The sequence below is a fragment of the Rhinolophus ferrumequinum genome, chromosome 9 (assembly GCF_004115265.2).
Source record: "Rhinolophus ferrumequinum isolate MPI-CBG mRhiFer1 chromosome 9, mRhiFer1_v1.p, whole genome shotgun sequence".
NCBI classification, from domain to species: domain Eukaryota; kingdom Metazoa; phylum Chordata; class Mammalia; order Chiroptera; family Rhinolophidae; genus Rhinolophus; species Rhinolophus ferrumequinum.
Window position 1 is genome coordinate 90,431,956 of NC_046292.1, and position 22,052 is coordinate 90,454,007.

General features: G+C 43.4%; 1 protein-coding gene and 1 non-coding gene across 4 annotated transcripts in view; one reads left to right on the forward strand and one right to left on the reverse strand.

The window, feature by feature from the left end:
* SLC22A23 (solute carrier family 22 member 23) overlaps nucleotides 1-22,052 on the forward strand; it is a 186,347-nt gene that overhangs the window by 50,962 nt on the left and 113,333 nt on the right. The gene's annotated exons all lie outside the window — the stretch shown is intronic.
* Nucleotides 21,725-21,830, reverse strand: LOC117027843 (U6 spliceosomal RNA). Its single transcript, XR_004423973.1, has one exon. It is a non-coding gene; the product is annotated as a U6 spliceosomal RNA (small nuclear RNA).

Below are 22,052 nucleotides of genomic sequence, written 5' to 3' on the forward strand. Positions count from 1 at the left end.
CTTTATTTTGTTTTATGTTTTCATTCTTGAAACAAAATAAAAGAGAGGGGACATAAATCAGTCACCTTGAAACCAAGTAAGACCAGACTTCTTCAAAACATCCAAACACATCTGGTGGGAAGTAAAATCATTACTGGTTTGCCAAGGTTTCTGTTAGCAAAAACACAAAGCAAACAAACAAACAAACAAAAACATAATCTTGGCTGAGGGAACAGAGAAAAATGTAACTCAAGTGATGCAAAGCCATCGTATAACTCAAATGATGTAGTTAGCCACTGTGTTACTCTGTGTCATTCCAGATAAACTCTGCTTCAGGTAGTTTAAGTTTTGGGTTTTTTGGTGACTCTCATGGAAACACAAGACTACTTTCTCCTTTACTCATTTTCTTGGCAAACATTTGAGGGCTTACTAGGTGCCAGGGGAACAACAATTGGTTGACTTGAGTTACCAGTCATGTTACCAGGTCACTTTCAGATGCTGAGCACACAAAGGCAGACACACCTTCCTGCCCTCCAGGACACTCAGTTTAGTGAGTAAAGATGCAGGGATAGGCCCTGGTTGGACTGAATGTCGGAAAGTGACCCCTGAACCATGAGTTTTGTAGGAAGGTAGGTGTTTGCTATTTGCAGTGTGCTCAGAGGCCAAAGGAGCCTAGTGCATTCTGGGTACTGTGCATCATTAGGGATTGAAGGAACCTAGCAAATTCTGGGCACTGTGGGTGATTAGCTCGTTGGAGCCCAGAGTATGAATCATGAATAGCACAGCCTGGGAAGGAGGCTGGGACAATGTACAACAGTTCTGACCTCCATAACCTTAGGACAGTGCCACACTACTGAAGGATCACAGGCAAGAAAGACAAACCTTTAGATGCATGTTTTGGGGAGATCACTCCGGCTACAGTGGTGGAGAGCAGACCAACGGAGAAGGCAAAGCCAAAAGCTGGGGGCTAAGGCAGTGTCTAGATGAGGAAGGAAAAGGGTCTGACAAAGGCCGTGGCCACAGGAAAGGAGAGACTTTGAGGAGGTGGAATCCACAACCTAGATGATTGAAGAATGGAGAGAAGGGAGGGGGAGGACCAGGTGATTAGCTCGGGCACCTGGATACATTTTCTTCCAGATGGTGGGGGCAAAGGATGCAGCCCTGGCATTCTGATTCCAAAGCCTGTAGATTTTGAAGCTACTGGCCACTCCCTTCCTCTAACAGGGTAGTGAGGACAGCTTCAGTTTCAGATATGATGAGTTGGTAGTGCCTTAGGTGCACCACAATCTGAGGAGATTGGTTTAGCAGGTGATTGGCTATTCAGACGTATTGGCGTAGTGATCAGGCATCTGAAGCTGAAGCTGAACAATAATGAATGTCAACTACAAGTTTATATATATATGTATATGTATGTATATACTTACAAGAAGCGGAATACAGCATTAGGAATAGAGACAGTGGAAATGTATCGGCTTTGTGCGATGTCAGAGGGATGGTGGATGGGGGAGGGGGGTTGACGCAGTGTGAGGGATAGAAATGATAAACATCTAAGTATTAAAAAAACATTTAAATGAAATGTTAATGTTTTTAGCATATTCAGAACAGTACCTGGCAGATGTAAGCACTGTAAGTTTTTATTTAATATTAAATAAAATATCCACAATTAAAAAAAAAGAAAACCCTAAAAAAAAGAAGAAGTTCAGCGTAAAGGTAGCAGTCAAAGGCTGTGGAATAGCTGCGGTCACCCAGAGACTGTGTAACCTGAGAAGTAAATGGGAGGAGGCAGGAGACCCAGTTGAGGGCGACGGGAAGGCCCAGCCTGAGAGGTGAGTGGCAAGTCAGAATAGGCTGATAACCAGGCAGCGAAGGGAGGCGCCGATGGGAGTGGCAAATGATGCAAGACAGGGACGCAGAAATGGCCACTGGTCGTGGCAATTATTGCCCAGTAGGTCAGAGGTAACTGGGGCAAAAGCAATTTTAATTCAGTTTAGAGGTTAATGTAATCCAAATTAGTTCAAGCATATGTTTTAATTCATGTACTCCCCAGAAGAGCACTGTCTTGTTGTTATGTCAAGTATTTTAGAAAGAAAATAAAATTTTTATTGTGGTAAAATGTGTATAAAATTTACTATTTCAACGACTTTTACGTGTGTAATTCAGTGGATTAAGGACATTCACATTTTTTGCAAGAAAATAATTTTTTAACAATGATAAATGTTCATTATAATTGGGTAGAAAAAAATGAATTGGAAGGCAAATCAGCAATGACTCCTTTTCCTTCAAGTCACCTGAAACAGTACATTATCACGGCTCTAGAACTGGAAAGTCAGAACTGCAGGTGAGTTAGAGACGTAGTTGTGTTGTCCACGTGATGTTATTTGCTCACATTGAAGGCAGTGTCTGAGGACTTGCCGTGCACCCCACCCCAAACACAGGAACGTGAGTGCGTGGCCATGGCAGCAGCTGAAAAAACCCTGGGAGGGATCTAAATGGTGGATGTGGAGACCACTCGCCAGGGGTGGTCTTGGGCAAGGTGGTTAAGTCTAAGGCAGTTTTCTCACCTCTGAGAGGTTGTGTAGAGAGTCGAAAGCGTGATCACCATCGCTAAATCATGAAGATCCAGAGACACGTTGGTGGGCGTGTGTGTCTGTGCATGTGCTCTGTCCCCTGCCCGGCGAAAGCAGGGATCCTGCGCTGAGATAATCAGCCCTTTCCTCCTGCAGTGGGGCCTTCTCACATGAGGGCTTCTTTGAGATCACGGCAAGCTTTGAAACGTAACTGAAGAAGCGCTTTGGACTGGGGCTGGCTACTAACTTAGGGTCACATAGGAGACTGACTGGGGTGGGGGGAAGTGGGGGTTAAGAATCTGCTTCATAATCGTTTCTCCAGCGGCCAGCTTAATAAATTACCTCTCTGTAACATCCGTTCAGAGCTCCATAAACTGCACTTTAAAAGTCCTAACCACTTCAAGGGTGGGAGAAGATAATTAACTAGTGGAAAAATTCTCCTGGACAAATCATGCATAGGGACCTTGGCTTTTCTGTCAAACATGGATACCTGAGTATCCATCACTGCCAGAATACTGCATGAATTGCTGAGGAAAGACACTAAAGAAATGGAATACTGGTAGCCATTTTCAAGATTTATCTTACACATATTCAAAAAAGCTCTGCCTTGCTCTTCCCTGTATTATCAATCCCTGCTCTATAAAAAGTGCCTCTGTACATTTCTCTATATTTTTAAATGTGAACTCATGAATCTTGCTCACTGTCCCTTCATGCAGCCGTTGGCCTGCTGTGGTCCGATTGTTGTCTCTGTCCTGCCATGAAGTTTAATTTGCCTTCCTTCGTGTCAGGACAATGGCAGCTCCTATTTGTGATGTGATTTGTGTGAAATGTATGCTCCCAGGACAGGTGTGAGTAGCTGTGTGAGGAGCAGTGTTACTTTGAAATAGCACCAGGTTTGCTTTCTGTTGTATTTCCAGATTACTCTTCTGGAGGAAAAGCTGTTCAGGAATCACCCTCCCATTGCTGGTCCAGAACATGTAAGACCTAGCAGATATCTGGGCTGAAGCGATGGGCAGTGCCTTGTTTGTTTTGCTGTCCCCTCTGAAGTAGTATTCGCTCTGTGTGAACAAGCTCCCCAAACCCAGCATCTGGTCTTTAGGATCCATGTGCACCGAGGCTGAGCGGGGATGTCCTGTTAGGCTCTTTCTGGGTTGTGAGGACCTGTGCAGCTCTTCTCCTTGGAGTCCACCAAACTCCATGGCTGGCAGGCGGGCCCTTCCTGTGCATGTTTGCAGCTCCTGCTGGCCAAGACTCTGAATGAGGGGCCTGTATGATGATACTCGATGAAGTCAGACTCACAAGCCCTCTGGGCATCTTTAAAGCTGTGGCCTCCACCCTGATAGAAACCAGCCCAGGGAGTCTGAGGAGCCAGGGAGGGGTTCACTGGGCCGGGATGCTCTGCTCTCTGAGCGGCATTCCCAGGTGACTGAATAGCACAGCTCAGAGGCCCAGGTGTGTCATTCCCTCTGAGCCTCCTGCATGGAACACAGAAACCTGAAAATCCTGGGTCTCTGATTGAGGGCTGCTGTTTTCCCTTCATTTTCTGCTCTGTGGGGCCTTCGATGATTCCTGCAGAAAAGGGTGCCTTGTGTCCAACCAGAATTGGTTCTGCCCACCCTCCTTTGAAAGCTGAAAGGTGCTGTGCCTTCCAACCTGTGCCTTTTGAAAGCATCTGTGCTTGGTATTTGCTTTGTGTCAGTTCTGGGAAAGGGCTCAGAACTCCCTCTAAACTATTGTCAGGGTGGGGGCAGGGGAAGAATTAAGGGCATTTAGTTCTAGCCTGGCTCCGCAGCCATATCAGTTTTACAGAAGAGAGAACTTTTGCTAGTTCCAGGGTGACTTGTAATTTCTGATTCTTTCTTCTCTGATGTCTATTTAATTTGTCAAACTGGCATTGCTGTCTATATGTGTGGGGCTCTGGACTCAAACTACAGAGGCTATGGGGGCTTCTGAGATGGAGAAGAATGTGTTAATTTACATTGATAAATTTTATTGGCTGCTTTGTGTTGGAATGGGGGCATGTGACTGTCCTTACTACATGGGTGGTGCTTTGCTGGGAGGTCCCCTGGCCCTTCATCCCAGGTCATTTGCTCACAAAATAGTGCTTGAGGCTTGATTTTGTCTGGTATCTCATTATATCACTCGGGTGGGGGGAGTGGGGGTGGATGGACAGATGGACTGGCGGATAGATAGATAGATAGATAGATAGATAGATAGATAGATAGATAGATAGATAGAAAAAGAGATAGATCATCACACTTCTTTCCTCTTAGAAAGAATCAGAGACAGCCTTGATGTTCAGGGTTAGACAGAGAATAGCTGAGGGGAACCTTCTGTTGAGATCTCCCTTTTCATGCAGTCCAGTGTGTGCATGGCATAGACGTGGCATGGTCTGGGCAGCTGAGGAGTATTTTGATGTTAAGGAGTAAAAAGGAGGGACTGAAGAAGTCATGACGATAGTCATTTGATAACAGTAATAGCTCTTTATTGAGCATTTTATAAGTTCAGGTACTGTGCTCTGTTATTCATTCATACACAAACATATTTTTGAACTTTCATAATTATATAAAATAGATCCTACTAAGAGACCCATTTTACAGATAAGGAAATTAAGACCCCCTAATCCCTGGACCTTGTCTACTTCACTAACGAAGGCTTTAATCAAGAGCTAATATTTATTGGACTTTTATAGTATACCTTGATACTGTACTGAGTGCAATATAAATATTTCATTTGATCCATGGTATGGGCACTATTATTACCCCATTTTACAAATGGAAACCTGAGGTGTAGGTAAGGTGACTTGCTCAAGGTCACATACCGAGAGAGAGGAGCCAGAACCGGAACCCAGGTCTGTGTGGCTCTACAGCCATTGTTTGTAACTGGTGTGTTGTTCCTAACATCCCTCTTTTTCTTTGACTTAAAATATGTTGTTATTATTATAGTATTTAAATATGTACAAATATCCTATAAGGAGTTTGCATTAGTTCTTATAACTTCTAAATAACTGTAAGACCAAAATGTTAACAATATCCAATTCCAACACCAATACAGTCCAAATTAATAGTGGTACTTTGATGTGATGGATGGTGATGATCTTTGCCTGAAATGGAATCGCCCGTTCCCCGTTCTTGGGTTAAATAGCAGAAAGGCATAGCTTCATATTCAGTTTCATATTTAACCTATTTTGTCATTTAGACTTGAAAACTTCCAATGTACATGATGCTTTGTTTCGCGTCGTTTTGCTGTCTGAAATGACATTAATAATTTTCAGGTTTGCCAGCATGGAATGAATACTCAGACTTCGTCCCACTGTTGCTCGTGAGCCCACCTCAATCGGTCACTGTTATGGGTACCTCTTGAACGCTCTGCTAACCTAACTGCTTCTCTCGAAGATAAAGCTAGATTTGTGGCATTATTAAAACATTAATTAAATAGGTATTCAATCCATTTATGACTGGAAATGAGCCTAGAAACCTACATTACTGCCTGTTTCCTAGTACTCTTCTGCTGATGAAGTTGGCCTTTACAGAGACGACGGCACAGCACCCGTGTCCTCAGCCTAACATAGGCTTAGCCCTGTACACGTGTGGTGACTCAGTTCTCCAGCTACTTTATTCAAACCACTGTTTGACCTGCCTTTGGACAGCTTCTCCTGGTGACATTTGGCCTTTGTGTAAGTCCAGATGGCGACATGCACTCAGCATCTTAGGTCCACACTGCGTTATGGCTGCTAATCCAGGTTACAGTTTAATGTTAATGTAGACTACAATTTTCATTGACACGAGAACATAAAATGTGAACATTCTTGTAGACTGCCAAGAACGCACCCACAGATGGGCACAGTCTCCGGGCCCATTCAGGAACCATTGTTGCAGAGTCTAGCCCCGCCTGGTGACCCACTCTCCCGGTCCTCATTCCTGCCCCCCTCACTGTCCACTTCATCTTTGGGTTGATGACTGGGCTTAGGCCTGCTCCCTGCTCTCCAGTCCCTTTCATGGGTCAGCTTCTATTCTGGCTTTCTGGCCTCGTTCTCCAACATCCTGAGGACAAGGCACCTTCCCAAGACTTACCTCTGCCCCTCTTACTGAGGAGTCCGCCAGCCCAAAGTGACCTCTCCACAGGGAGCCACCACATGGCGGCTGTGCAAAGATGCAAGGGAGGAGGGGCTGGAAAGGGTTTCCCCAAGGGCTCAGGCCATGGAGCAACGTGCTCGCCAGAAAAGGTGTTTGGACTTTACTCTGTAGGCAATGGAGAGCCATCGCTGGCTTTTAGAGAGAGAAAGAACTGTTCTCTGTTTTGGGGAGATAACTCTGGGCGTCACACCCGTTTTTGTCCCATGGGCTGCCATGAAGCAGTAACAGCTTGTGCCATTTAATAAGTTTGAACTTATAATTTCCTCTTTGATGCAGAAGGCATCCCTGGATAAAGTTAAATGAAGAACTAATCATCCAAGTCTACATTTCCCATAAATAAAATGTATCCAAATCATTCGTCTTAGCCCTTTTGTCCCTGAAAAGATGGTCTTCTTTGCAGTCATCTTTTAGTTTCCTCTTGTTTCATGTGGGCTTCTCGAGTCCCACGCAATACAACCCATCAACCACTTATAGGATTATTGTCAGAACTTTTGTGAACTTTATGTGAGCTTAGAGTTGTCAGGGAGAATCAGGTTCCTGTAGGAGACACGAATCTTGTTCTTTCAAAGGGTTTAATTGAATTATAGAATGCACCACCCACGGAGTCCCAGGCTGAAGTCCTGGAATATCACAGTGCCCAGAGCTCTTTTTTTTCCTTTGTAATCATTACCCCAAAACACAGAGGTGTTCTCTGACCCGTTGGTGGTTGGATCTTATTTTCCATTTCCTTTGTTGGGTCACTGTAGGGTCTTATTTCATGTTCTCTTCAGGGGATAATTGCTCTTTTGCTGTTTTTCCAAGCTCTCCTTTTTGGCATTTTTCCTTTCTACCTTGTGACAGTAGAAGCAAATGTTTTCACAGTTGGCTTTTCTGTTCCATCATTGCTGTTTTGGCATCTGTGTGGAGTGGGGGGAGAGGAGAGAAGTGCAGAGGGAGGGGCTCTGCTGCCTTCACTTGTTTCCATCTTCCTTTTTAAAGGAGTGATTAGGCAACTTGGAATGAAAGAACAATTGAAAATCTTAGGATAATTACCTTCTGAAAAGTTATGTAGACCTCTGATCTCTTCAAATTGAAAATTATTAGAAGTTGTGGTATATATACACAATGGAATACAATTCGGCAGTAAGAAAAGAGGAAATATGACCATTTGTAACAACATGGGTGGATCTTGAGAGTATAATGCTAAGCGAAATACGTCAGACAGAAAAAGCAGAGAACCATATGATTTCACTGATATGTGGTATATAAACCAAAAACAACAAAAGAACAAGACAAACAAATGAGAAACAAAAACTCATAGACACAGACAATAGTTTAGTGGTTACCAGAGGGTAAGGGGGGTGGGGGGTGGGAGATGAGAGTAAGGGGGATCAAATATATGGTGATGGAAGGAGAACTGACTCCGGGTGGTGAACACACAGTAGGATTTATAGATGATGTAATACAGAATTGTACACCTGAAATCTATGTAATTTTACTAACAATTGTCACCCCAATAAAAAAATAAAAAAAGAAAAATATTACAAAAAAAAAGAAAAAAAAAGAAAATTTTTGTGAGCAGTTTACAAACATGAACCTGGAGAATTTGGGCAAATGAGTAGGAACAATGGTTGTTACATGTCTAAATTATGAGTGAAAATATGAAACCAAATGGGAAAACGCATGTTTTTATTTTTTCTTCCATCCTCTCATACACATATCCTCCAAGACAAGGCAAATCAATCATAATAAACTATTTCTAAAGAGGTTTAGATCAGAGCTTTCCACAAGAACTTGCTGCAATGATGGAAATGTTATGTCTGCACTGTTCAGTGCTCTAACAACTGGTCACATGTGGCTGTTGAGCATTTGCGATGTGGCTGGTGTGACTGAGGGACTGAATCTGTAATTTTAGCTAATTTTAATTAATTAAATTTAAGTAACCACAAGTGGCTGGTAGCTACTATATTGGTCAGCTCTGCTGGAAATGTGGCATTATATCATCTCCGTATGATCTGTATAACCAACTCTGACATCCCTACCAAGTTCTAAACTCATATACCCAGCTGCCCAGTGGATATTCCACTTCAATGTCCAATAGACCTTTCAAATTCAGTGTGGCTAAATAGAGCCCTCATTGCAGTCTTTGCAGTCTCAATAAATAGACCCACCATCCACGCAATTGCTCACGCCAAAAATGTTTGTCACCCTTTATTATTCTCTTTCCCCTTTGATTAGCAAGTCCTCTCGACTCCTTCTCCAAATTATATTCTGAATCCCTCGAATCAAATCCCTCAATTTCTCTCCACCTTCACTGCAACCCCCTGAGGGAAAGCCACTTCATTTCTTGCCTGGATATCAATAGCTTCCTGACAGATCTTCCTGCTTCCCGCCTAAACCTCTGCAACTAATTCTTCACTTATAAGCAGGGTGACATTTATACAAAATGAATCAGACTTTATACTCCCCTACTTCAAATTCTCTGTATTAGTTAGCAATAGCTTCACTGTGAAAGACTGAAAACCAAAATGACAGGGATCTAAACAAAGTACATGTTTATAGTCCAGGGCTGATATGGACAGTCTCATGACATGGGGGACCCAGACACTTCCTGCCATTCTAATACAGCCATCATGTTCATATTCCAGCCAATAGAGAGGTGGAAAAGAAGAGGCAGGAACATTTTTTTCCCCATTAAGGTCACTTCTCAGAAGTTGTAGGTACCACTTCTTACATCTCATTAGCCAGAATTTAGTAATCTGCCTACATCCAATTGCAAGGGTGGCTGGGAAATATCGTCTCATTTTGTACGATGAGCCTGAAAGAAGGAGAGAATGAGTATTGGGGGATGACTAGTGGTCTTTGCCATACCCCCCAACGGCTTTCGTTGTGCCGTCCAGCCTCCTCACCATGGCCTAGGAGGTCATACATGGTCTGGCCTCCACTGATCTAGCATCACATTCCAACCAAATGGACCTTCTTTCAGTTCTCTACATGCTAAGCTCTTACTTGTTCCTTAGGTCATTTGTACTAACCTTTCCTTCTGCCCAAAATGCTCCATCCCTGACTTCTGCAGGCCTGGCTATGTCTTATCACTGTGATTCTGCTCATTTGACATCTGCAAAGCTTTCTCAGACCACTCATCTACTCATCATCCAAATAATTCTTTTAGAATCAACTGCCTGTTTTCAAGCATCTACCACTCCCTGAAAATATATGTATTTATTTGCATCTCTATTCATGCCTCCCACTTGCTCTAGAGTGAACTCCACAAAAGCAGGACCTTATCATTTTTGTTCTCCACTATGTCTTCAGTGCCTAGATTTGTACCTGGACAGAATGAGTATCTAAACATGAATTGGATAAATGAATGAATGAATTCTTAGAACATGATGAAAATCTATGCAGCACTATTACAGAATAGATGTATGTGTATGATTATAAAATATTAAAGCTGGATAGACTAGAGTTCTCTTAGTCCAGTTCCCACATATTAAAGATGAGGAAAAAGAACAACTGATGTTATCACATACGTGGTGGTTGTGAATAGTAGAGATAATTTGCTGAGATTTCTCATGAAAGCCTCCTGAACTAGACATATTTGGAATGGATGCCAAAAATTTGGTTGAATTCAAAACTGATCTCTCAACCATATCCCACAACTATTGACTGATGAATTGATAGCAGTCACAATAAGATCTCAGTGACTTGGTGAGGACATTTGTGTGCAAATAATGTTTTAATGAGCACAAAATGGAGGATGGTCAATAATCAATGATAGCATAGGGTCCCCATCTTCTTTTCCTACCTTACCATTAGTAGTTGACTTCTCCCATGAGTATTTGCTTTTATCTTCATTGTAGTTCCATGAAAAGAGGACAGAGAGGATGTTGTATCCTCTGTATATAGTACAGTGCCTACCCACAGTAGATATTCAATAAGAAATTTTGAGGAATGAGTAATCATCACTAAAAGATGAGAAAAAATCTTGTCAAGGGGCTTTGGGTGAGTTAAGAAACTTTTCATCATTGTAAATAGTCAGGGTATCATTTCTCTACATTCCATCTATGCAGTTCACCAAATTCATTTATAGTAAAGAGCCAACATCAACAGTAAACATTCTGGTTCACTCATATTGGTGTGTGGGGCTTTCAGGAAGGATTCCAGCTTCACTGTTAGAGTCTTGGGCTCTAATTCTGTCCAGCCAGTGGTTTGATAGATATCCAGAGTATTATTTAAGCCCATGGGACCTGAAACTAATGTTTAGAAAATAAAGGAAGCAGAGTTCTATATACTCTGCATCCTTACTTGGGGTTCAGTTGTGCTTACCAAACTCAGGAAGGCCAGGTGTCCAGCATGGGGTACATGCCAGCGCCCCAGTTTTCATCCAGCCTTTGGCATGTGAGGCAGGTTGAGAGTGAAATGGAGCCAAAGTGCCCATAGGGAACGCATCTCAGCCCAGGTTATTCCTTAGAAGATACCTAAGCCTGCGAGTGAGCACTAAGTATACCCCAGAACTCTGGGCCCCCTGGAGCACTAGGTTTACTCGGGGCCTGAGGACTTCTTATGGAAGAGCCTGTGGACAAAGGTCATTGCAGATGTGAATAGAATTCTTGGTCTGCACACATAGGTTAACACTAGGACTTGACTAGGCTTTGGGCCTGGAGGAAAGAGAGAGTGGGGCAGGTATTGGGACACGGGGTGTGCCTAGATCCTTCTGCATTCTTATGGAGGGGTTTCTTTAAAAAGTCTTATTAGAACTTTCTATGATTTGAGGTCAGTTACTTGAGATGGCTGAATGTATGTAAGTTCTCCAAGCAATCACGCATTTTTCTTCTGAACATTTTTTTCCTTCTGTTTCATTGGCTATGGGGTTTATTAGGCCAAGAGGTTGTAAAGAAAACCCCATTCCCTTATGCCTGACTGGGGCTCACAGCTGGTAACTGTTCAAGATGAGCCAACTGACAGATGGTGGCAACTGGCCTGGTAATGTCATGCCAGAAGTCTGTTCATTTCACTCCAAACTGGGTCTTTTTTGAAATGCAAAATTATGTCACTTTCATATATTAGCCTGCCCTTTGGCTGAGTATTATTTTTTGAGGACCAGCGACATGGAGTTTGCAAACTTAGCAAAAAAAGGCAAACGATGGGGTCAAATCTTTGAAACTGGTTTCAGCAAGGTCATTCTCCATTCACAGACGTGGCGTTCTGCTGGTGGGTTTCAAGCCGTTGACAACAACTTGAAATGCAAACCTCAGCACCCTGTCCCCTTGTGCCTGGCTTGCGTGGATACGTTCTGATGCTTTCACAGCAGGGCAGACAAGCTTTCCCTGTACTTTCTCCCTCACAGGCCCCAGGCCAGATAACAAGGCATTAACTCTGTCACCCTGAGGAGCTTAGACCTTCATGAGGTTGGAGGAGGAGGTGACTGTAGGAAAACAGCCTGAAAAGGTAGAAATGTGAGGCTGTCAGGAAGCAGCAGAAATGAAAGATGCCAGAGAGTTCTGTCTACACATTTATCCCACCCTCCTCCCTACTTCCCTCCTAAGAGATGCCTTCCCTGACTGTTCACTCAGAATTCACTAACTTACTTCTCTTGTCACACTCAAATTCTCTGCATATACGTAAACATTTTTTAATAGTGGTAAAAAAGAAAAAAAAACCCACATAGTATAGAAGTTACCATCTTAACCATTTCTAAGTGTACAGCTTAGTTCTGTTAAGTACATTCACATTGTTGTACAACCATCAGCATCATCCAACTAAAACTCTGTCCCCATTAAACACTAACACGCCGTTCTCCCGGCCCCAGCCCCTGGCAACCCCCATTCTCCTGTGTGTCTGTATGAGTTTGACTGCGTTAGGAACTTCAGATCAGTGGAATGGTGGAGTATTCGTCCTTTTGTGGCTGGCTTATTTCCGTAATGTCCTCAAGGTTCATCCATGCAGTACGGGTCAGAATTTCCTTTTTAAGCCTGAGTAATATTCCATTATATATAGAGACCACATTTTGTTTATCCATTTATCTGTCGGTGAACACAGGTTGCGTCCACATTCTGGCTATTGTGAATACTGCTGCTATGAACATGGGTGTGCACATATCTCTTTAAGACCCTGCCTTCAAATTTTTTGGATATATATACCCAGGAGTGGGATGGCTGGAACATATGGACTCACTTCCTTCATCTATAGAACAAAAGGGTTGGCCCAGAAGCCCGCTCTGAGCCCCGGGGCTGTCTCCAACAATGCTTGGCATGGCTGCTGAGAAACAAGGGCCTTCAGAGTCCCTGACCCCCTCCTCCCACAGGGATGGCTGTCACCCGGTGGTGCCAGTCTCCTCTGTGGCACTAAGAACAAGGCTATCTTAGAAAAACCCTGAGCCTCCCATGGCTGCTTATTTAGAGCCCCTCCCCCAACTTTGCAAACAAGCACACGTTTTTGAGGAAGAATAGGGAGAAACGAGTTACTAGTGCCCACTTACAGAGTTCATAGATGTTGGCTTTGTTTGTGGTTTCAGTGGAACAAGTAAGTTTTTCCCTCTCTCTCCTCAGCTCTGAGGCTTGTCTGTCTTCCTGCGGTGCCTGCTAAGCTTCCTCCCCCACCAGCATCCCTTTCTGCCTCGCTTTCTTACCTTTCCTCAGATCCACTTCCAAATTCCTCACGGCATGCTTTCAGAGCTTCGGTGGTGTCAATGTCATGTTTCTACCTAACGTTGGCTGGGTCATTTAATAAATCCACCAAGCCAGATAATCAAAGACCTAGGAGGTGTGTGGAAAGGTGTTCTTTTTTTAAAGCCTATTAAAATCTCTTCGTGTCCAGCAGGGACTGCTTTTTAATGGGGAATTTGAGAGCCGCGTCATTCAGAGTGCAATACATTTAATTTGGCAGCATCCTGCTTGAATTCAGAGCTGGGCACTTGTTGCAGGATCTTGGCAGCCTAATGGATGGTTCTGTAGATGTTCTTTAGAGAAGATGAGCTGAAAAAAATTAGGTGACAAATTTGCCCTCACAACATCCCAGCTCTAATGCATTTCTCTGTCCTGGCAACAAAGTATCTTCTGAAGAGTGTTGAAGACAGAGGATTTTGTTTTTTCATAGGGGCCAGTGGCAGGTACGTGTGTTGGGTACCAGACCTAGGTTGGTGGGATATCCTGACCCTGGTCAGGCACTCCCTGTCACCTCAGAGGACTTCCCCAGGACTTCCCCAAGAAACCCACAGACTTTTCAGGGAACCAAGATAATTAGGTGTAACAGTGAAAGACAAGTCCAGTCTGTAATAAACTCAGCAGTTGTGTGGTACAATTAGACATCCATGCTTTGGAATTTTTTGTTTTATTTTGTTCAAGTATACATAGCATGAAATTTACCATTTTAATGATAATTTTAAGTGTACAGTTTGAGACACTGGCATTAAGGGCATTCCCATTGTTGTGTAGCCATCACCACATCCATCTCAGTTTTGCATCCTGCAAAACGGAACTCTGTACCCATCAAACACTAACTCCCCATGCCCTCTCTCGCAGACCTTGGCAGCTGCCATTCTGTTTTCTGTCTCTATGAGCACGACTACTCCAGGAACCCAGAGAAGTGGAATCCTCCAGTATGTGTCCTTCTGTGACTGGCTTACTTCACTGAGCATAATGGCCTCAAGGTTCATCCCTGTTGTAGCGTGTGTCAGAATTTCCTTCCTTTCTCAGATGGAATCATATTTTATTGCACGTATACATCACGTTTTGTGTATCCATTCATCAGCTGATAGACAATCAGGTTGTTTCCACCTTCTGGATATTGTGAGTAATGCTACTATGAACTTGGCTGTACAAATATCTGTTTGAGACCCCACTTTCCGTCCTTTTAGGTATGTACTCCAAAGTGGAGTTGCTGGATCATACAGTTTTAAGGACTTTTACTATGTTCCTTGGAGATTGTCTTGGAAGACTTGGTCGAACTTACTGCGAGCATTAATAAATAAAAGCATATGTTGACATTTTTTTAAATACAAGTAATAGGAGGCAAAAAATATGGTCATTATTTAGTAATTAAAGTATAAATTTAAACTAGGTGGTGTGATGATAAATCCAGAAGGCAGTGCTGTTATGTTTTGTTGTCTTTATAACATATATATCCATGTTTGTTCTTGCTGCCAGAGAAATATGTTTTTCAACCGATTTTCCTATGAATATTATTTTAAAATATATTAATAGCATTTATAGTTTTCAATTATCTCTACTTTTAAAGAATTAAGAAGCATTTTTAGATAGAATGTTTAAAATGAGTCAGACAGATTAAAATCTATTACTATAAAGTTGACAAGTGGTAGGAGATTCTTTATTTTAGAGAAGGAACATCTGCTTTGTGAAGATTCACCCTGGAATATCTTTACAATTGTAAGCTCTACTAGTGTACTAATATTTAATTCAATGTACAGAAAATTCATTGAGACAACACTTTGGTGTTCCCATGCACAGCAATCAGTAGTCAGTAAGGATGTGCTGCGTTAATGAGGTGTGTGGTGATCTCAGCCTGACACCTTCCTGGTTCTGTCTGAGTAGTGGCGGTGTTCCTCCTTGCTACGTACACACAGGAACTGGCATTATTCTCAACCCAGCATATCTGCGGGGACTTGAGGATCGCAGAATAAACTGATGTTGCCACATCAAGCAGAATCTTTTTAAAAGCCAATTCTGATCACGACTCTTTACTCCATGGCTTAAATCTTTCAAAGGCTCACGGTGCTCTGGAAATAAAGGACATGTTTTTCACTGTATCTTTTAAGTCTTCACTGTGTGGCCCCGTGGACGCTCTCCAGCCCTGCTTGCCCTCATTTGCTGGTTTCAGTTCCTCAAAAACTTTGTAATCTGTTGCATCTCTGGATTTTTGCATAAGCTGTTCTTTGGTAGATCACTCTTCTGTGACTTTTTCTCAGGGTGAAATTTGCTCACCAAGTCCTCAAGGGACATGTGTGCCATTTTTCCTGGGGATTTTCTCCTGACCCTCACTCTGAGTGAGTGGCCTCTCCTCTATATGCCCCCAGCACTCGCCACTGTCTGTTACAGAAGCACAGCACTGATGCTACCTGCAGAATTTAGTTTAAGTATTGAGTAGATATAGAAATACTAATAGAATATATGTCAGATATAAAGGGTTCTGTCATCATGCACATTTGTGTACTCGCCCCCCAGTTTTAGAGGAAGAATATGATCATTACTTTTGCCCTGTGTGCCCCTCTCCAGCCATCCACTCTCACTCGTGCCCTCCTAGTAACCACAAGGCTCACTTTTGGGTTACTCTTTTCCCTGCTTTTCTTTATAATTTTGCCTCATCTGTTATTATTCATAAACAATATATCATTTAGTTTTGCATGTTTTTGAACCTCTAGTGAGTTAAATCATACAGCATATATTCTTCTATGTGTTTGTTTTTCACTAAGCATTATTCCTGAGATGCATTTATATTGACCTTTTAGCTGTAATTCATTCATTTCCCTGATGTATGAATATATCACCATTATTTGGCCTATCCTGATTTTTTACATATCTCTATTCCTTCTCTTTCCCTTATGCCCTCATCTTTATCCCAACACACATTTTTTAACTGCCAAAGGGCAGAGATTGAGTTTGTCTTGCTCATTGTTGCGTCCTGGTATCTGGCACATAAGAAAATATTTGTTAAATGAAACGTGCGCCCTTTGGTCTGAGGGCCTGCCTGTGAGTGGTAATCAGCAGCAGCATCTCTCTTGTTTGGCAGAAGCTCTTTCCTCCCTGCACCTTCCCTGGCCATAATACTCTAGATCAGGGCTCAGCAAACTTTTTCTGTAAAGGACCAGATGGTAAATATTTTAGGCTCTGCAGGCCATTCAGTTCTGTTATAACTACTCAGTTCTGCCATTGTAGCATGAAAGCAGCCATAGATGATACATAAAAATGGGTGTTCCAATAAAGCTTTATTTACAAAAATAGGCATCAGGCTGAATTTGGTCCATTGGCTATAGTTTGCCAATCTCTGCTCTAGAGAACTTCCCTAGTTGGAAGGGAGGACAGTCCTGCTACTGGGCCAGTGAGTGGAAAACTTGACCATGCCTGTGCTTTCCAGGGGGAACCCCCCACACCCCGCCAGTCTAGTATAGACAAGGACAGAGAGTTGGTTTATTGCACCTTATAAGGCCATAGGCAAAATAATATGGCTCTAGTCAAGGTGGAAAGGTAGCAATTTTCAGACTAGAACCAAAGGACTTCTTAAATGTCAACACGTTATATATATATATATATATATATAGACTACATTACAAAGCCATGAATAAAATTACTGCTATTATATCTCAGTTGCAGGCTAGGACAGTTTGGATATCCATCTCACCATCTTTCATCCCAACTCTTTCTTCCCCTATTCAGGTCTAGCATCTGAGGCTTGAGCCTGGCATGCTCTGCATGCAAAGAACTGAGAGTTGGTGCCGCCACTCTGTGAAGCACTCCAAGTATATTCTCATGGAGAAAATACTGTCTCTTATTTGTCCAATTGAGCAGAACAGCCTCTTAGAAGAGTTCTAAGTACAAGCGGAAGAACAACTTGGACTATTTCCGTACATTATAGTGGCCCCTTGTATTCATGACATTGGGAAGACCAGGTAGAACGTTGCTGTGAAAGAGCATAGGCTCAGGCAGACAGATTTGAAATCCTGAGTCAGTCGTGGTCTTTTCATTAGTTAAGTAGGGACACTTATACCTACCTCACAGGATTATTGTGAGGCATGTGACTTGCTCCTTGTGGAAGCAAATTAGTTTGAAAGAAGTGTGGCTGAAGGGAGGTGGAAATGATGAGGATAACAGAAAGATCATAGAAAGAACAAACCCCATGCTTACTGAGCTCTTTACTCCTCCTTCCATCCTCACAGTGATCCCAGAGGGAAGGTACTATTATTGTCCCGCTCTTACAAGAGGGTCAGTTGGCCAGGGTCTCTTGGCTAGTAATAGAACCAAGATTGAGACCAGTGTGTCTGGCTGAAGAGTCCCCACTCTTCACCATGACACTGCTTCTCATGATGTTGCTACTAAAGCTTTAAGTTTGGTTACTGTTACATCGTTACTGGGGAATGGTCCTGAAATCCCTTACCACTGAGGTGACTTGCTCAGCCCCATACTGCCCAACCTGTGGTAGCCCAACCTGTGGTAGAACAGACAAAGCTTCCCTAGTGAAAGGTCCCTGAAAAAAAAATTCAGGTGTAAAATTGTAGAGAGCTGAGCCTCCACTGTGATACAGGAGCTGTGGTAAATGGACCAGGTAGACGATGCTAAGGCAGGGTTCTGGTTCTCACCTCCCAAAGATCTGTGCCTCAATGGGACTTTAGTTAGCTCCAGGTGATGGTTTTAGGGCTCTGATGAAGGAAACATAGAAGATGGTCTAGAGACATCAGCTATTTCTCTAAGGACACAAAGCATCCAGGAAGTCATGTCATTGTCTTCACATATGTGTATTTGAAGCATTTTTGAAGACTCAACTCCACACAACAAAGTGTGGAAGTCACTGGTGCCTTTTGCCAACATTTCCCTTGACATTGGGCAGATACATATGTCTAGTTTGGGCCAATGAGCTGTGAGCTGATATGACATGTCCCTTCGGGTCTGGGATATTTAATTACCTATGAGAGACTCTCTAAGCTTCTCACACATCAACTAGCAATATTCAGGAGGGTGGCTGCTCTTTCAGCCTGCATCCCAAGTGACAAGGTGAGCAGAGCCCCCCGCCAGTCCTCAGTGGGCATGTAGTGTGTGAGCAAGAAATAAACTTATGATGTTTTAAGCCTCTGATATTGTTAAGGGTTGTTTATTATTGCAGCCTGGCAGAGTCCATGACTAATACACAAACCCACTGCAGTTTTCTGTCCTTATAAACAGCCTGTTTGTACAATTTTTTTAAATGACTTTACATGATTTAGGACTGATAGGAAAGAATATTAGTGTTGACTTTGGGTGTATAGAGTTTTATAGTGAGTCACTCAAAAGTTCCAAAAATGGAGTCCAGTTCCATAGGACTTTGTACACGCTGATTGTAGATATTGATAAATCTACCAAAGTGGCTGGTTTCATGATAATGTCAAGAAATGTCTGTTTCATTAGCGGGCCATTGTTAGGGGACTCAAATGCATATAAATACTAGTAACTGATACAGCCAAATTAGTTACTTCCTTGAATATTCTTATCAATTCCTTATTATTGTGGCTTGAAATATTAGGTTGGTGCAAACGTAAGTGCTATTTAAAAGGTTAAAAATAATTGCAAATAGTGGTTCTTTATAGGAAGACCTACTAACATGATACCCAACTATATTACAGGACACAGTAGTATAGGTGTTGTGTTCCACAGTGTCGTTCCTGTTTGCCCAAACTGGTCCCTGTCCATTTGCAACTTCCATCTAAACATTTCCAAAACCTGCTTACCTCATTGAGTTTGGGCAAACCATTCACCCCACGGGCCCTGTAGAGTTAGCGTATTGTTCACATATCGTGCACTGCTCTAGCCCACACCTGTTTTCTATTAAACAAGTTTCTGTTGAACAGTTATTAGCTAGGATTTCTGTACTTTTCACCCTCTCTCCGCCTTATCCGTATCGTGTTCTTCATATTTTTCTCTTTGCCATGCTCGCACGCAGCGCGTGTCTCTCTCTCTCTCTCTCTCTCTCTCTCTCTCTCTCTCTCTCTCTCTCTCTCTCTCTCTCACACACACACACACACACACACACACACACACACACACACACACCAGAAGTTTAAATTGATCTTGTTCTGAAATCCCTGACACTGGGGGAAATGTCTGCACATTGTTCATCAGCCCTAATGAACAAAACTGCAGGTATGTTTTGAAATGCTTCTGCTGGGAACTAAGGGAGGCTTGCTGAGTGGTCATCAGTAACCCGAGCCCACCCCAGCTACATGACTTCGCTTTGAATTGCGTAAGTTTCTGCCTTAAGCACATACTCCAGAGGTTTCGGTTTTCAATTTGTGTTTAAGGTGATATGGAGCAAGGAGAATTAACGGGAGAAATGTAATATTAGGGGAAAAGAAAAACTGGCAGCATTCCAACCCCCACCAGGTATGTTTGCCTTTCTCTTCTCTGTGAGCTAAAATTTCCAAAACCAAGTGGAGACACCGTCTGTCCTCCCCTCTCCCACCCCCAGCCCTGCAAGTGAAATACCTTGAATTTGCTGCATGCTGCTCTCTAGCTCACTGACAGTGTCCCATAGCATGCGACATAAATGTCATCCTTGACAATGGGAAGCACACCCTGAACTTTCTCAGGGAGCATTTGGTGACTCTAAAAGTTTATAGATTGTCATTTAAAAGGTAGGCCTTTCCCTCAGAGCTTATAATCTAGTAAATTGTCAGAGTTTTGCCAAGAAGAAAACATATTTGGGGGAGAAGATGCCTAAGCCCCTTTGGTAGAGAAGTATGGTTTAAATTTCTGCTCCAGTCTGCACTCAGCAATATGGAACTTGTCTCACAAGCAGGCCAGGCAGAGGAGAGAATCTCCAGGGAGCTGACTAAGGGAATCAGACTTACATCATGGAGAACACAGGGCAGACAGGGGCAGGCTGGCAGGGAACACCAGACCAGACCGTCCTATAAAGACGGGCTTTGCTTGACCTGCTGCTTAGTGCCCAGATTACAGTCCAGCTCATCCTTCATGTTAAAATCTGATCCTAAGAGAGGTGAAAAGACGTACCTAAGGCCAGACAGATGATATCTGAACCAGAGTCAGAATTTAACCTCCAGAATAGCAGCTAATGCCCCTGAGAAGGTGAAAGGAGATCATAGTTGTCGGGGAATATACAAAAAAGAAAAGAAATGATGGCTTTTCAAGGGAAATTGATGCCTGTTGTCTGAGTAGTAGTAATAGCAGTGGTCGCTGTGTAAAAAATTTGTTTAAATTTCCCTCACATCTTACAGGAGTAAGTGCTAATACATGGTTTGAGGGTTTCATGACCTTTCAGCCTTTAATTCCTGAATTAAAGGCAGGGAGAACTCTCCAGGTTCTCGCTGCCTGTGCTTGATGGCCTTTTGGCCATGTTGACCTCTGGCCTCCCAGCATACCGACCCGACGAAGGCAGGCCCAGCAAGAGGGGCCGAGGATCCTAGGTCAGCTGAGCAAGAAGTACAAAGTCTCTGGGGCTGCTGGTAATACTGAATGTGAAAGGAGGACTTGAGGGCACATAGGAGTTAGTCACACACGGGTCAGGTACGTGCTGTTATTGCCAGTTTCCATGTAAACAGATTCCATCGTGATGTCACGCAGCCCTTCAGACGCCTCAGACGTCCTTACATGTGGATCCGGGTCTGTGGTGGAAACACTCACAGGAGTTACCTAACAGCGGTGTCCTCAGTCGGGCCAAACCGTGTGTCTTGTTGTTTTAGTGGCTGCTGGGCTCTACGCAAGGGACTTGATGTGCTCAAGGAGGAGACAAGGCTCCTGAGAAAAGCCGTAAATGCCTCTTTCCAGGCCCTGCCCTGTGTCGTTAGGGCCTGTTGGGGTGTCAATAGTCTCCTAACTAGTCTCCCTGCCCCGCCCTGTCCCTTTCCCTGTACTGCTCTCGCACTCTCTCTGAGCATGGCACAGGTGACTTTGGAAATGCAGCTTAACTGTGTTCTCTACAGTGCACACTTTGGGGCGCAGTCTTACCTCATTTATCATGTGGTTGCCCTGGAGGGGACCGGCACCAAAGCCAGGAAAGGGGGTGCCTGCCTTCATGCTGCTGACAGACTAGAGACAGAAAGAAACATCTGCACTCAGTCTCTGAACTGTTTAGGCACAACAGGGGCAGCTGCCCCCCCAAGAGGTCCTGAGGGGCCCCCCAGAGAACACGAGGTCTGAGCAGTGGAAGGCTCTTCAGTGTTATTCCCCATTGCCCTCCTTCCTGTGTTCCCTCCTTTCTACACCCAACCCTTTCTCCGTGCCTTCATTTGTCCCCTTCCTTCTACCTGAAATGCCCTTACCGCTCGTCCGCCATTTGCATTTCCAAATTCTACCAGTTTCTCTTTGGACCAACTCAAAAGGCCCTTTTTCTTTTCTTTTTAAAAGTATAAAATGTTTCATAAATTTGTGTGCCAGCGTTGCAGAGGGCCATGCTATTTTTCTCTGTATCCTTCTAACTTTAGTACATGTGCTGCCCAGGCAAGCAAAAAAGGCCGCTTTTCTTTACAGATCTTTCCATCCCCTCAACCCCCAAGTGAGGGGGCCAGTCTCACTGTAGTGAAACCCTGCCCGACTTTACTTTTGCCTTTCTTATAACCAGTTTCACTTGTCTCTCTCCAGCTAGCCTACAAGGTTAACAATTGTCCCATTGGTTTTTGTGCAACTGACCCAACACAGTTGTACAGTGAGCTGTACCTAAATACACTGAA